General features: G+C 47.9%; 1 protein-coding gene across 3 annotated transcripts in view; it reads right to left on the bottom strand.

Annotated features, from left to right (window-relative positions):
- The window catches only part of GRIK4 (glutamate ionotropic receptor kainate type subunit 4), a 184,051-nt gene extending 174,105 nt beyond the window's left edge, over nucleotides 1-9,946 (bottom strand). For all 3 annotated transcript variants that reach the window (XR_003994261.1, XM_030505324.1, XM_030505323.1), the window contains exon 1: nucleotides 9,867-9,946. The gene's annotated coding sequence lies outside the window, so the exon portion shown is untranslated. The remainder of the gene's footprint in view (nucleotides 1-9,866) is intronic.
- Nucleotides 9,947-15,091: the final 5,145 nt, after the last annotated feature.

Here is a 15,091-nt window from a genome sequence, read left to right as displayed (position 1 = left end):
TGGAGCAACCTGGTTAAGGTGCAATGTGTGTCACTACATTTTTTTGCCATTGCTCCTTTTCCACTCCTGCCTTGCTCTGCAGCTTTAAGTTTGGTGAGGAGCTAGGTATTAGGTGAAAGTAACCCTCCTAAGCATACCGTGTGCCCTAATTAACACACCAGCCACAACCTGAATGGTAATGATGCCTCTTAATCTCTCTCTCCGAGTTTGCTGAACAAGTCTCAGGTGGTGGCATTAGGGATTTGTGGCTGCAACATCCTTTGTTTCTGTGCAACTCCACAGCCTGCACTTGACCTAAAAGAACACTGCAAGATGTATCATTCCAATTTAAAAACAGCAAAAATACCAACTCCTGGGTAATTTGTTCCTCTACTTAAATATAAGGCTGTACAAAAATAAAACATGGTTTTTTTCTCATCTGAATTTATCTAGCTGGAGCATCCAGACACAGACCCACATCCTGCCTTCATACTTTTGGCTAGCAGAGGTCCCTTCACCTGCTGAAGTGCTTACAGACAATAACCCAATCACCCCTTAACCTTAGCTTAGTTAAAAGGAACAGATTGAGCTTCAGTGTCTCTCTCCAGCATGCTTGAGACCTCACACCATCCCTGTAGCTCTTATCTCTTGCCAGTTCGCCAACATCATTTTTAAGGTACAGATACCACAACTGCACACAATGCTCTTCCTGCTTGTATTCATTATTTCTTTGCTTAGACAGCCAAAGATAGCATTAACACTCCTGAGAATTCACAACACAAGACCAGCTAGTTATTGATAAGATAATGAAATTAAGCTCCAGCTTCTCACCTTGATGTCGCAGCTCCCAGGGGTTCCTCTCTCAAAGTGTGGTTTTACTCCTTACTCTCGTTAATGTGGATTAGTAAGTTATCACATGCCAGCCATGCTGCAAGAGCTGTCTGTACATTTACCCTTTTCCCACTACAGATACAAGACAACTTGACTGCACTTTGTGCTCTTTCTCAAACCTTCACATTTGTCACAGTACAGGAACACGAGTTACTTTGGCTCAGATGGTACAGGTTATGCTGCAGTCACCTCCAAACCAGAGCCTGGTTCACCATCCCATGAGTGAAGTTGCCTGCTGTCAGGATCCCAGGCAGAACGGGGAATTCATTGCCCAGGCACAGCCGAGGTCCCAAACCACGCTTTGTGCCATTGCAGTAAAGCCAGGTCCTGGGAGCCAAACCAGCTCCATCAGTCAAGGCCAAGCGGTGCCAGTATACCCGCACTAGGCTCCTGCCACAATAAACCTACCACACAAGGACTACAGCATTTCACACCCCCTTCCAACAGAGCTACCCCTGCCACACAGCACTGGTTCAGATGCAACTCAAGAAATAGCTCAGATCCTCCTTCTAGAGCCATGGTCCTGCTTCTGACACACACAGGACAAGGAGCCAGAGCCAGCCACGAGGTGTGTTTTGGGCAATGTTGCCAGCACGTTGCAGACTCACACCACGTCTGCTGCCAGATGGAAATTGCAAACTCATCCAGCATTTGAAGGGATCTGGACCCAGGGGTTTGCGTTAAGAAGCTTTCTCTCTCCCTATCCTCAGCCCTACCAGTCGGAAGCTAATACCAACTGGATTTCGCACCAACAGTCAGAAAGAAATTTGTCACAGCAAATGTGCAAGCACTGACATCTTAAGACAAAAAAGACGCAGACTTCTCAACTGTTCACAGCATATTATGGAAATACATTCTCAGGGACTATTAAATCTGGGGATTATTGACTAGATGAGCAGCAGCTCAATGGACTAGCTTGCAAATGTCTTTAGACAATTCTTAAAATGCAGATTAATTATCTAACAGACCAGAACATTTTTTTTCCTACAGACTTTCTAATGATCTGTTGCATAAACAAACATCCAGACAGTTTTGTTTGCATTTGTGTTGGCTGTGATGTTCTTCAATAACTAAATAGTGACTGAGGAGACTTAAATCTTATTTAACACTCAGCAGGAACAGAACAAAAGGCGTGTCAGTCCAAATCACTGAAATATATGCCTCCTTTAAAGACCCTTGAGAAGTCCTACTACTATAATACCAAAAGGCCCTATTTCCCAAACACAAAACTTCAGATTACATTCTTTCCATGTTTATGCCATTAGGTTTCATCAAAGAAACTACAACATTTAACAACTAGTGTTCCCACCAACCCCTTTTTAAATGAGCAAGGCATTTTACACTACAGAGATACTGTTCAGGGCTCTCTCAGACTCAGGAGAATATCACTGTTGCCCAACCAGGAGTTGTGTTTGGAAGATCTATACAGCATAAAATTGAAGATGAGGAACCATTACATGATAGTTACCATTATCATGGACACGGACCTCTGCTTCTGCCCTCACTTACTGCTTTCTGTGTGATAATTTGAACCCTTAAAGTTAGAACTTAAAAATCTCATCTTTCTTGTGAAGTTTGTCATTGATACAGGATTACATTGATTGAGGACCAATCACAGTGGTCATTTACTCAGTGAGGGGAATTAACATGTTATTTGTAGACTCTGTTTTCAGCTTCCAACTACTCTACTTCCTTACACCCTCTCTGATCGGCTAGCATTGCTGCTGGATATCAAAACCAATGCAAAGCAAGTGTGAAACATTATTATTCCAGCTTCACACCCACTTTCCCTTGGTGTGAACAATAACGCAAACCGCAAGACAGTGATGAATTGGACCTGGAGAGGACCAGATGCTCTGCGAACATTAGCACAGTCTCTGCCCCAAACATTTTTCAGCTTAAAAAGAGATGTGATAGCCTGCTTTCAAAGCTGTCCATGCACACCTACTATCTTTTAACACCAGATGTTACCAGATCACACCAAGGTGGAGCAAAACCGGAAAACAAGCAGAGACCAAACAAGAAAACAAGAGCAAACAATGAGTGTGGGTAGAGAGAAACTTATTTTGATCAAGCTTTTGGGGGTAAAAAAAATCAGTTTTGGCATACGTAACAGTTTGCAGATGAGCACTGGTTTCAGCATACTAGCAGTACCATAGTGCACTAGTGTGTTTGCAGCCAGGCTCTGCCTGTGGCTCAGTTACTTGCCACTTCACCCGAAATGGGCCACATTAAGAGCAACTCTACCAGACATAAGAATTTGCTGCTTCATCATATTCTACAAGAAGGAAGCACAGGGCTGATGCCCAACATGTATTCCACTACAGACTCAAACATCAGTGGCAACGAGCTTCATGACCGCTCTGAGCAGGGCTAGAGAGGCATTAAAAAACCTCTCAAAATGCACCACATCCTTCAGAAAAACATCAACTTCTGTCATTGAACCAAATAGTTCTGGTTTCCAGAAAAAAAAGTTATAAGAAAATGTGAAGGCAGAAGAAAATATTGCAGGGATTTTTAGCAATCCATCCTCTCCTGACCAGGCCCAGGCTATCTTTGCTCTCTGATTCAGATGTCCGTGTAGGAAGGGGAGCGATGGTGAGGAGCCACAACCATGTAGAAAGAGCTGACTTTGTGCTGAAGCAGCTGAGGTGCGATCACACAGTTCATCCATCTGCAATGTTAATGACGTAAATGGCTCCAGCTAGAGCCAGGGGAAGGACCCACAGTAATGCTCCCATGGGAGGTGATGCAGGGGAACTGGCGTTAGACTGCACAGACAGAGCTGTTCCCCACCAGCCATCATCCTCCCCCCAACACACACACTCTATGGCAGTCCCAGAAAGGAAAAACCTGCTTTTTAAAAATAGCCAGATCTTTCAGGAGCTGAGCACATGCCAGAGTGGGTGGGAAATTAGTATTATTATTACTGTGTGCTCACGGGGTCTAAGACCTCAGATGACTTGTTTGTGCCCAGAATGAGTTTTTGCAGACTCATTATAAACCCTTGCAAAGCAGGGTTTATAAGGTCACAGAAGAATTTCCATTAACTGTAGCTTAGCTCGGGATTGCCAGTATGATCTATTTCTCTCATTTATGCATACACAATAACGCCAAGACGAAGCTCCTTTGCTTTATTTCCACATCATTGTGCTGATGCTGAGCTAACCAAATAAACAAACTGAAATGCGAGTGGGGAAGGGGGGGAGGAACAGAGAGAATAAGGGAAAAGAAATGTGTGCCAGGCTCTCTCCCTCATGAAGGATGCAAATAAATTCCACAAGCTTTGAAGGCAGGAGATCTCAGCAGAGATTAAAATCCCCTTGTGCTGGATGGCTCACTGGGTGCTCAGTTAAGACACTGCTTGGGCATTGTATTATGCAGCTGCTTCCATGCAAAGGATGGTCAGAACAGGTACCCTGCCACCCGACCGAGACCTGGCTCAGGGCTTTGCAATCAAACAGAAACAAGAACCCTCTGGGCTCTCTAATCTCCCTCCCACCACTGTGAGACCACATCAAACTGCAACACTCCAAACACTTCCCAAGTCTCTGGGTAAAAGGCACAGAGGGTATGGGTAGGAAATCATGTAGGTGGACAGCTTGTATCTTGGCTCCCTTCTTTCAGTGACATGGTTTCTATCCCCTTGGAAAACGTAGGGGAAGGTCCCATCAGACGGTCACCAGGACTCAGCAAAGTTCCCTTCAATTAATTTTAAAGCCCAGCTGGATGCCAGCACTATCCAGATGCCCACAGCTGCTGCTCCAGCTGGAGTAGCACCCTGGCTCCAGCAGCAACAAATCCCTGACCTGACACAAGAGGGTTTGGGAAGAGCTGACTGTCCCTGCTATACCACTGCAGACCCCCTCTCCAGAGACCCCCTGGACCACACTGGGCCCATGCAGGAGAGCACTTTTTGCACCCCCCATGGCTCCCCTTTGCCCACACAGCCATGTGTCCTCATCAGCTGCACACAGATCACACTCTTGAACCTTCTCCTGTGGAATCCCACAGAATCACCTTGGCTACATCATTAGGAAAAGATGCACTCCGGTTTTACCTTTTCATGTGCTTGTAATGCTCAGGCCACCCTGACTACAGTGGCCGAACCAGTGGCACGCTCAAATCCATCAGCTTTGTCTCTTAAGTCTTCCAAATGTTTATCAGCTAAAGCAAACCCTTTCTGTTCTCACTCTCCCTAACCCAGCTCTGATCTGTTTCCACCTCCAAATCATTAAAGAGAATAAATAAGCCTAGCCTCAGTGTGAGGAACCTTCACATAATCACCTATCTATGCTCTGATCAGCACCCCTCCATTACACTTCTATTTTCTACAGCTTAACTAGGAAAGCTGGCACTGAACTCTGCCCCTTATCCTACAGCCATTTATTTCTGAAAATAGTCTGTTTCAGGTAAGTCTAATGAAAAATCCAAATAAATGAGGTACAGTGGTACATTTTCAGCATCTATTTTACTAGCCTTCCAAGCTGCAAGCAGCATTAGGAAGGTAGCCTTCCCTTCTACACACTCATCCTCTCCACATAAGCTATAGTGATTTTACCCCCATCCATCTCACACCTGTGATAATATCTGCGATAATTAGCCCCCCCCAGCTGGCACAGAACAGAAGCAAAACTCACCTACCCAATATCCTAGTTCTTCCTCACGTTTGATTTCTGTATAGGCATTGCATGGTAAAACTCCTGCTGTATGTCGCAGCTCCTTTTGACCGCTTCAGTTCCTCTGGGGTAACTTCCCAGCAAGGAGAAGGAGGAGGAGGAGTCATCCCTTCGATGTTAACAGCTGGTTCTATTTCACACTTTGTTTACTTCAGGGCCCTCAGATGAACCATCCCCAGTCCTACTGATTTACAACACCCAGTCTTTTCTGCTTTGGTCATTATTTGCTCTTTAAACAATTCAATCACTGCTAATTTACTGCAAATGGTGGGAGGGATTTCCTCAACATCGTGGTGCAAGGAAATCACTCCATTCATCCCCCAGCCAGTGTTTCTGTCTGCCATACCTTCTCATACCTGCCTCAATTCACTACTGCTGCCCTTGGAGGCATTTCAGCATCCTGCAGCTGCTTGGCTGTGCCGGACACCACCTACATAGCGCTGCTTACGCTCCCAGGAACACGAGGAGACTTTGCCCAGCTCCAGCAAGGTCTCCCTCAGAGGCAGAGCAATGAGCAGACATTGAGGTCCTGTGTCTAGCTCACCTTATTTGGCTTAGTCATAGAGAAGCTGGTGGCAAGAGAGCTGTGATAAATCACAACCAAGCCTCCTTTCTCCTCTCTCTTGCAAGGCACCTGCAGACACATGGCTGAAAAGTACCCAAGGAGGCCCATGCTCACTTCATTTACATGAGCTTCTATAGACACTAGTTGAGCATTTTAAGGTACAGGAAACATTTCTGAGTTTACTGCCTTGGTAGCTTTCGAACTGGTTGAAGCTTGCCAGCTCTGCTCTACCCATTGGCCATTCACTCTTGACCAACATGGAAATGACCCTGTTCAAACTGGTCCTTACTACATTTCCTGCACCTTCATTAAAACTAATTGCAACATCCATCCCCCTTAGCACACTAAGTCTTTCACAGGCATCAGAACAAACAACACAAAAAGCACTGTTATATTAACAGCACAGATAATCCTTCCAAGCCATGTCCCACAGATTAGATGTAAAGTTATTACAGGGACTTATCAGAGTGTTCCTCCTATTCACACACAGCAAGATGTTCCTTGTATTGAAAGATACTTCAGCCTTATGTATGCTGTCTTAGAAGCCTCTTGTTCTGGGCAGAAAACATTTCTGAGAAGACTTGCAAAACTTTTGTCTCACCTTCTGCCTGCCTGAAGCATGAAAAATAAATCAAATCTGGCCCTAACAAGTTCTGGGCATGAAGATCTTCCCCCAAAAGTCAGGGGGAATCAATATCCACAACCCACGCTCATCAGCAAGCCTTTAAAAAGGGCAAGACATCTACAGATGCTTAGTGCAGACTGAATACAGAATAAAGCTTAAACCATTGTCAAAGAAATCAAAGTTTCTTGCATACTGCTCTGTACCTCTGTCCATATGGCCCAACAAGGTCTGATTCTAAGCATGCACCCGCTCCTTCATCACTTGTGTCACCCCATGCTCCTCCTTTCCCCTGCTTTTCCCTCCTTCTGACATGGAAGCCCATCCTCTCACACACCTACGCAGGCTCGTGCTCCCCATGCACACCCAGCAAAACCACACAGCTTCTCTTCCAACAAAGGGGCCCAAGGCCGTTCCTGCGCCTCCTCTGCCCTATCTCACATGGAAAACCAGCTGCTGCTCCCAGAGAAAGAATTACCTAAGCCAGCATGGTGAAAGCAGCAGATCCTACATTGCAGTCAGATGCCTTCCCATCAGAACTCATGCAATCAGTCAGCATATAGCTGAGGATCTTCCCCAAGTCTGGGGTGAGATAGAAGTTCCCTCTCTGCTTTCCATCAAGCACAGAGATCAGCATGAGCACACACAGATGCTCTGGAGATGAGATTTCCTGACATGCTTTGGCTTTCAGGATAGATAGTTTGGAGGCAGCACCTCCTTGCTGTTCCTTTGATGAGTTCTCTGAAGACCAGCTCCTTCGAATCGTTTGCCATTCACCCACAGATTGCTGCATGCTCCTTGGCATCTGAGCATTTAGGTCTTTGCCAGCCCACATGACTACTTGGCTTATTCTCCTTGCACAGCTTGCAAAAGAAATCTCCAGCAAGAAACTTGCAGACAGCATCAGCACTATCTCTGTGTGTCTCTCGCTTGCCGGCAGCTGCCCTAAACCCTCATTCAGAGCCAACCTTTCACAGGTGCCTCTTCTCATGGAGATATTGATACCTCCATCAGCCTCTTCCCACTCTGGGAGACCCACTGGCCTGCCCACGACCCCTCAATTTGGGGTTCACCCTCCTCGGGCACCCTGTTACCACCCCCAAGAGCACATGAACCATCTCCACAGGAGCCAGCCCTCAAAGGGTTAAGAAGAATTGCCATTTAAAGAGCATCCTCATCAGCTGTGCTGACACTCCAAAGCTCTCTTTCTGCTCAGCACAGGGTGTCAGCTCCCTCTTCCCCACACCCCAGGTACAGGTGTCTCATTTTAGGGTGTTAATTCGTGCCAGCTGTGGGGATGGAAGCACCTGCAAACCACAAAGAGCCACACAGCAACTTTCCAACTTTTGGCTCAGCTAATCAGGCCCATTCCTAAAATGGAAACCAAGGGGGAAAGGTTCAGCCACTTACCATATATTTCTCTGCCCAGATGGTTCCCTTCAAATACACATACTAATATGCATAAATACTAAAGCAGACTTGCACCAAGACACTTTTAAAATGCCTTGGCACGGTGCGAGCCTCACTGCAGATTGCTTTCAGAGAGCACACTTCTACCCCTATGCAAAACGCAGACTAAAGCAAGCCATGGCAGAAAAGCACCGAGTACTGTTATAACATCATCTCCTACCTGTGAGCACACACGTCCTAACGCCCAGGAACTGGTGGCAGGAGCTGCTGCCGGCAGCTCTACGGGAGCACCAGCGACTCCATGGGGATGCTTGCTTGCTTGCTTGCTCTCCGATGCTGTAGAGCCTCGGCTGCCTGTACAGGGAAGCAGGGAAGGCTCTGCTCCCGACTAACTGCGGCGGTCACATCCAGCCGGGATGTGGCTCCTCGGAGGAAAGGCTGTCTGGCTTCAGACAGACAGAGGGGCTGGTTCCTGCTGGGGGCGACCAGAGGAACATCGCGCTGCCGCGGCGTGGGGCAGCCAGTGCCCACCAGCGCTCCGGCAGGAACGCTGCCCAGGATGCGGTGGCAGAGCGAGCCATTCCTCAGCATCTCCCGCTAGCGGAGGGCCCCCAGGGAGGCAGGGAGCAGCTCTGGCTCCTCCAGAAAGCGGCACCTCACTGCATAGGACACATGTGTGGGAGATGAAGTAACCCTCATGTGTGCCAGATTAACTCCCCGAGGGTCACAATCTTGGGGTCTCACACCTGGGAAAGGAAAAAACCTGATGGATGATGAGAGCTGAATAGCACTCACAGCATCTCTCACGTATGCGGAGCTCCCAGAGCTGCAGGCTATGCCAGAGTTTATGCATAAACAACACAGAATAAAGTTGGGCCTAGAAGAGGCTGCTGCATGGAGTTTTCCCCCACTGCCCAGAATCAACACTGCTTGTTCATTAAAGGAGTCTCTGTCAGCATCAAACCTGCACGTCTGCGCATACAAGTACCTCATATATTCTAAGGCAAATTATTCACAAGCACAACTCCACTGAAACGCATTCCAGAACAATGAACCTTTTCTTTCCAATCCGGAGCCTGAGAAAAATTTCAGTTCAACAGCATTTCCCCACTGCCTATGACTGTCGCACGCATGCTGAGAATACAGCAACACACAAGTACGAGGGGAGCATCCATTCCAGCCAGCCCCGCTCCCGTTCCCCTGTACAGATGTCCACCACACACTTCCCCGCACTGTAGACATCCCGGGGATCGTTCCTAGGTAATCCATAGGAGTTGCAGCCACAAAGAGTCCCCCTTTCCCCGCACTCCTTGAACTTTAGCTCTCCCGAAAGCTGGAACATGACATTTTGCAACTCTTGCTACGCTAAACACACTGCGGCCACCAACATCCCCCTCGAAAGGGCTGGTAAGCAAAGTCCTTCACCAAGTGCTGCCGTAACCGGGGCGAACCGGGCTGCTGCTGCCGGCAACCATGGCGCGGCGGGCGCGTTCAGCTCCGGTTCGCCCCTCGCTCCCGCGGACCGAGCCTTGCCAGGGGCTCCCAGCGCCTCCCGGCTCCGCAGCGGCGGGCGAGCGGCACATCCCGGGCCCGGGCATCCCGTGGGGGGACCGCGGCCGGCGCCTCCACCGCGGGGAACGGTGCCGCGGGGCCCCGCCGCCCCTCCATCCCCCCATCCCGGTCCTCCCTCCGCCCGGACCCTCCCCGCGGTGGCTCCTACCTGGGCTGGGCGGCGCGGCTCTGCCCGCGGCTGCTCCGGCCCCGCTCCGACCGCGGCGGCGGCGGCGGCGTCGGGCCCCCGGCGGCGAGCGGGGGAACTGCAGGGGCGGCTGCCGGGGCACGGCGCCGCGGGAAGGGGCTGCCGGGCACGGGGGCCCCCCCGCGGGCGTGCGGGGCAGTGCGGAGCGGGGAGCGAGGGGATGGATCGGGGCGGGATGGAGGGAACTGGATGCAGGGAGGAGAGGATGGGAGGGGGACAGGGAGGAAGGGAGGGATGCGGCGAGGGCAGGAGGCTGGGAATAGAGGGAATATAGAAGCTGGAGAATGGAGATGGGAAGGAGGGCAGGGTGAGGATGGAAGGAGACTGGGCAGAAACCAGGATGGAGGGAGCACAGGGGTGCAGGAAGGGCAGGGGACTGAGGAGGGAAGGAAAGAGGGCAGGGAGCAGTGGGGTACTGGAACTGTTGCTTCCAAAGTGACCGGTATTCCTAAGGCTGAGCACTCCTGGGAGGGAAAAGCTGCGCCTTTTCCCCACACATCCCAAATCCTGAACTGCTTTGGGACTCCCTGCCATTAGCCACAGCCCTGCCTCTCCCCGTGTCCTCTCCTTCTACACTGCTTGAGAAGGACACTTTTGCTCACAGCTCCTAAAATCTTCATATTAAATGTTAATCTCCTCCTTGTGCCCTGAACAGTAACTCAGTGCTGTGCAAGAGACACCATCTAGCACCGGGAAACTGGCAGGAGTGGGATGCTCAGGATCATTCCTCTAGTGCAAGGCTGAGAAATGCAGCAGCAGACAGCTAGTTTTCTAAGCCATGGTGTCCCTGTAGGCTGTAATGCTCCAGCCTTCTCTTCTACACTGCAGTTTTGTTTTCCTGTTTGTTTGTTTTCAATAGCAAAGCAAAGCTTGTAAACCATCAATTAATTGGACTCTTGCATTAGGAGCAATGAACTACTCTTTGACAGGAATTCATCTTCCCCTCCTGCTGAGAAGAAATAAGCTGGAGGAAAAGAATCCGCTTCACAGCAGAAAAAGTAAAACGCCTCTGCTTCAGAGACAAATTACTCATAAGATACATAGGTAACAGGCACAGGGTGCTTTGAGCTCATCCCTTTTACACATCATTTCCCGTAGGACAACAGCTACAAGTCAATTGCTTTGCGAATGATCCCTGTGCCTTTGCACCAGTGACCCTGCCCAGCAGGCCATTCCAAACGTTTATTATTCTCAGGATAGAAGAGCATTTCCATAAGTCTGGGCTGCATTTGCTGTTAGATTGATGACTGTGGCCCTCAAAGTCCTGGTTCACAACTGTCTGGGCTGCAGCGCAGTGCTGCCTGGAGCAGGGCTTTATGCTCACGTCTGAGTACGGGCAGAGCAGCGGGTTCTGTGAGACAGGAACATGCAGGTTTGGCTGCCAGGGCTGGGATTGCTTCTGGACAAAAAGCTACTCCTGTGCAAGCGCCAGCAGTGTGAGATAGACAGAGTCTGCCTCTTACCTGAGCCAGGCGGGGCTTCCTCTGTGCATCCCTGGCAGGAGTGATCCCAACGGATGCTGCATCCTCCTTATGGCTCTGCCATCTCCTGCCTTTGGAGAGGTTTCCTTTCCCCTCTCCTTCTGCTCTTGAAAAGCTCAGGCTGTCCTGCGAGTCTCACCGCTAAGTCTGAGCGAAGATAGCTGGATTCCAATTATTTCCAGCTTCATTTGCCTTCCCCACTTTCTGAAGCAGTTGTGTTTTATTTAAAACCTGTTGGGATCTTTGTGTTTGAGAGAATTCAGCAAGGGAACAAATGGGGTAGAAACTGTCTGCAGATAAATCCGGTTTGGAAATAAAAAGGATTCTAACCATAAGAGAGAGGTTTGAAACTGCCTTCTGACACAAAGTGTTATGTGGGGAGAGGAGGGAGAGGGAAGCCGTCGAACTGGTTTTAAAATAGAGTCTGGTCATTTTATGAAAGAGGTTATCTGACCCAGTTGTCTGCAAAAGGAAGGGAATTTGATGACCTAGAAAATCCTGTTTGTGGAAGGAGCTATTGTTGTTGTAAGACTCTAAATGTAAAGATTACAGAAGGTTTGGGATCCTGCTTACACCCCGGGGAACAGAAGGAGCGGGAAGAGACACTGATACATCAGAAAGCCAGAGAGGCAACATATGTCCCTCTGGGGAGTTCAGGACTGCATCAGACAGTCCTGAAAGCTCATTCTCTGGGAGACACTGCAAAGATGCTCTTAAAGGTCGGGCAAGGCCTTTCCTGAGGGGAAAATCAGATGGTCCTAGGAAAGGAGTTAATTGTCCAAAGCAGGAGCTCAGAACAAATTGTTGCACAATTGCAGGTCCAGCTCAATCCAGACCAAAACCACGCTTTCCCCACCGCTAGCTTTACTAGCTGTGCCCATGCAGAGTATAATAAAGCCTGCAGTGATGCATATGGATCAGTCTGCCCCCATTTTCACTAACAACGGACTGTTTGTTCCACAGAATAATCTAGTGTCTCCAGATCCAAACATCTGGGGAAAATAGCCACCATCAGTAATCACACTGCTTACCTCACGGCATTAGATATATCTGAGCAATTATATTATCTTTTCCCTCTCAGTTGCACTAAGAGGGGCTCTGATCTCAAACTGACGTGAAGTTGAGCCGTGAATCATTTAAACAACTGCTGCATTTATCTTCATAGGTGGCTATATTTCAGCAGAACAGTAAACAACAGTACCACTGTAAAAAAAAGTTAGTCAAATGCATGAAGTACTAAAAGATTTCTAGGGATAAAAGACACTGCAAAAGGCAAGATTTCTCATTTGACTGAAATATAAAGAAATAAATCTATTATGCGTGTGCCACATTTTTTCTTCAAGGTTCATAACCACTTTCTATTGGTAATAGAACATGTCCAAATTAGATAATTTTATAGATAAGAACAGCTTTGAAGGAACCGGTTAGCGGAATAACTATCTTGTGGTAGTTACATAAAAAAGCCCATCTAATTATATATATATATTTAGATGGCTCAAAGAAGTTAGTGGGATGACTTAGATAAATAGGGAACATTTTGTGGAACAGTTTGTTTGCTTTCTTTTTCATGCAAAGGAAAATGTGTGTGAATTGAAGAAGAGCTCAAGTCAGAAACAGCGTCTGCGGTCCTGATGTAAGACCTGGGTGGATGCTGGTAGTCCCATCTGAAGAGGATGCTCCACACACTATGTTGTCTCACTCCCCCCGCCCCGGTGCAGCAGGCACATACGTGGTTGCAGGATACAGGCTATAATGAAGTAAGGAATGTGGAGGCCACCACTGGCACTTCCTTGGTTGGTTCTGCAGCCAGGAATGCTGGGCGAGAGATGACTTGCCTTACAGGCCCGCTGCCCAGAGATGTGGGAGCCCTGCTACCACGCTGGCACTACAGACATTGAAACAGCGACTGCCACAATCACAGCAATCTTTTTTAGCTTGAAATGCAGCGATATGCCCACATTCACTGAAATTCCTGGCTCCAACAAACAGCTGGGCACTCACTCGTTCCTTTCTAGGCTGTATCCTACCTCTCACCAGCCTCCATCCTTACGCTTCTGCTTATTCCCAGTTTTGAAAGCAACACATTCCCTTAGCTACCATTCAATCTCATAAATATATACATATATATATATGTGTGTAGTTAGTGCCTAACGCTTCCAAAAGAGATTGATTACATTCTCAGGTGCTCTACGCATAGAGGCACAATCCTGGAAGATCAAAGCATTGAAATGAGTTCCAAAAAAGCATATGCAGTGCCTTGCCATTTTAGAGATGGGAAACAGGGCTGGAGCAATGACACGACATCAGTAAGGTCACAGAAGCTTATGTAGCAGATGTCAGAACTAAACCCAGACCGTCTTTAGTCACAGCCCTGTCCTTTCACAAGGAGATATATCCTCTTCAGATGATATAAAAGTTGGACTGATTATTTGCAGTGTTTATCTTCACTTGCATCTTCATTTTCCTGGCTTTTTGGTGTTCTCTTCGTTGTAATTACTGCCATCAAAGGATGTTTTCTCCTGTATGTATTCCATTCACACGCCAAAGGAAAACAAAAGCAGTCATTTAAAAAGCAAGGCAAAACCCTCCCACCAAGAACAACCACCAAAACCCCAGTAAACCAATCTCTCTGAAACGTGGTGAAAGCAAAAGATGAAGAGATTTTCAGGTGAGAAATAAGAAAAGGGAGCAATGAAGAATGAAACCGACTTCAGAGATCTCATCAGCAGGTTGGTCCAAGGACAAGCCTGGAGAGGGGGAGATGCTTTTGTGAGTTCAGCTCCGAGCATCCCATTCCAATTTTTCCCATCAGCACAGTGCACAGTATTTTCCAGCACTAATACTTCTATGGAGAGTTAAGAAATCAAAGCACAGAATACAAAGGCTCAGCCTAGGATGGTGTGCAGCAGCACGGTCACCTGAACAGAAAGATTTAGATCTGCTGAGAATCCAACCCCAGGTCTCTTAAGCATACTCCAAGTACACAGCAGAGTCCCAGAGGAGCAGCTGAAGGCAGGCAGCCTCCCCAGGCACACACTTCTGATGCAGATGTCGGTGCAGAACATGTGCCATCAGAGGGTAGGGTTTACTGAGAAGAAAGAGGAGCCAAAACTGGGGTCTTTCCCTGCTCCTTTACTAATCCTGGCTAAGCTACTATGAGCTTTCCTACGTATATGACTGGCAGGGGACAGTTACAGTCACTGCAGCTGCAACAGCATTAGCAACATGGAAGAAATACTTCTGGGATCTGGTGGCCTGATACTGTCCTACCTCACATAAGCATTTTCTTCTTGCCAACTCCAGACCAGATGCAGAGCCCATCTTATAGAGAGAGACAGATGAGCAATAGCTCAGCAGTGACAGGGGTAGTTTTATTATAGTAGAATAAAGAAATAGCAGAGGAGAAAAGATGAGCTCAATATAAGACACAATTGAGGCTATTTGACTTCTGCTGCACGCATCCACTAAAATGATGATGATGAATCGGTCAGAGTGGCTTGCAAAACACTGTGAACCTGTTTCTTCCAGGACAGAAGTTACCCAAAGAAAAATAAAGAGCTAAAAAAAGTCAGTATTTGGAGGTGAAATACTGGGTAAAGGACACGCACAGCAGAACATGGAACAGGCAGTTCTAAAATCAAGTTCCTGTGCTGCATAGTAAACAAACACCAGAACTGCTGGAGAAAAGGGAGGGCATCTCTTCTG

The sequence above is a fragment of the Strigops habroptila genome, chromosome 17, assembly GCF_004027225.2.
Source record: "Strigops habroptila isolate Jane chromosome 17, bStrHab1.2.pri, whole genome shotgun sequence".
NCBI classification, from domain to species: Eukaryota; Metazoa; Chordata; class Aves; order Psittaciformes; family Psittacidae; genus Strigops; species Strigops habroptila.
This window is presented reverse-complemented; position numbering and strand designations above follow the sequence as displayed.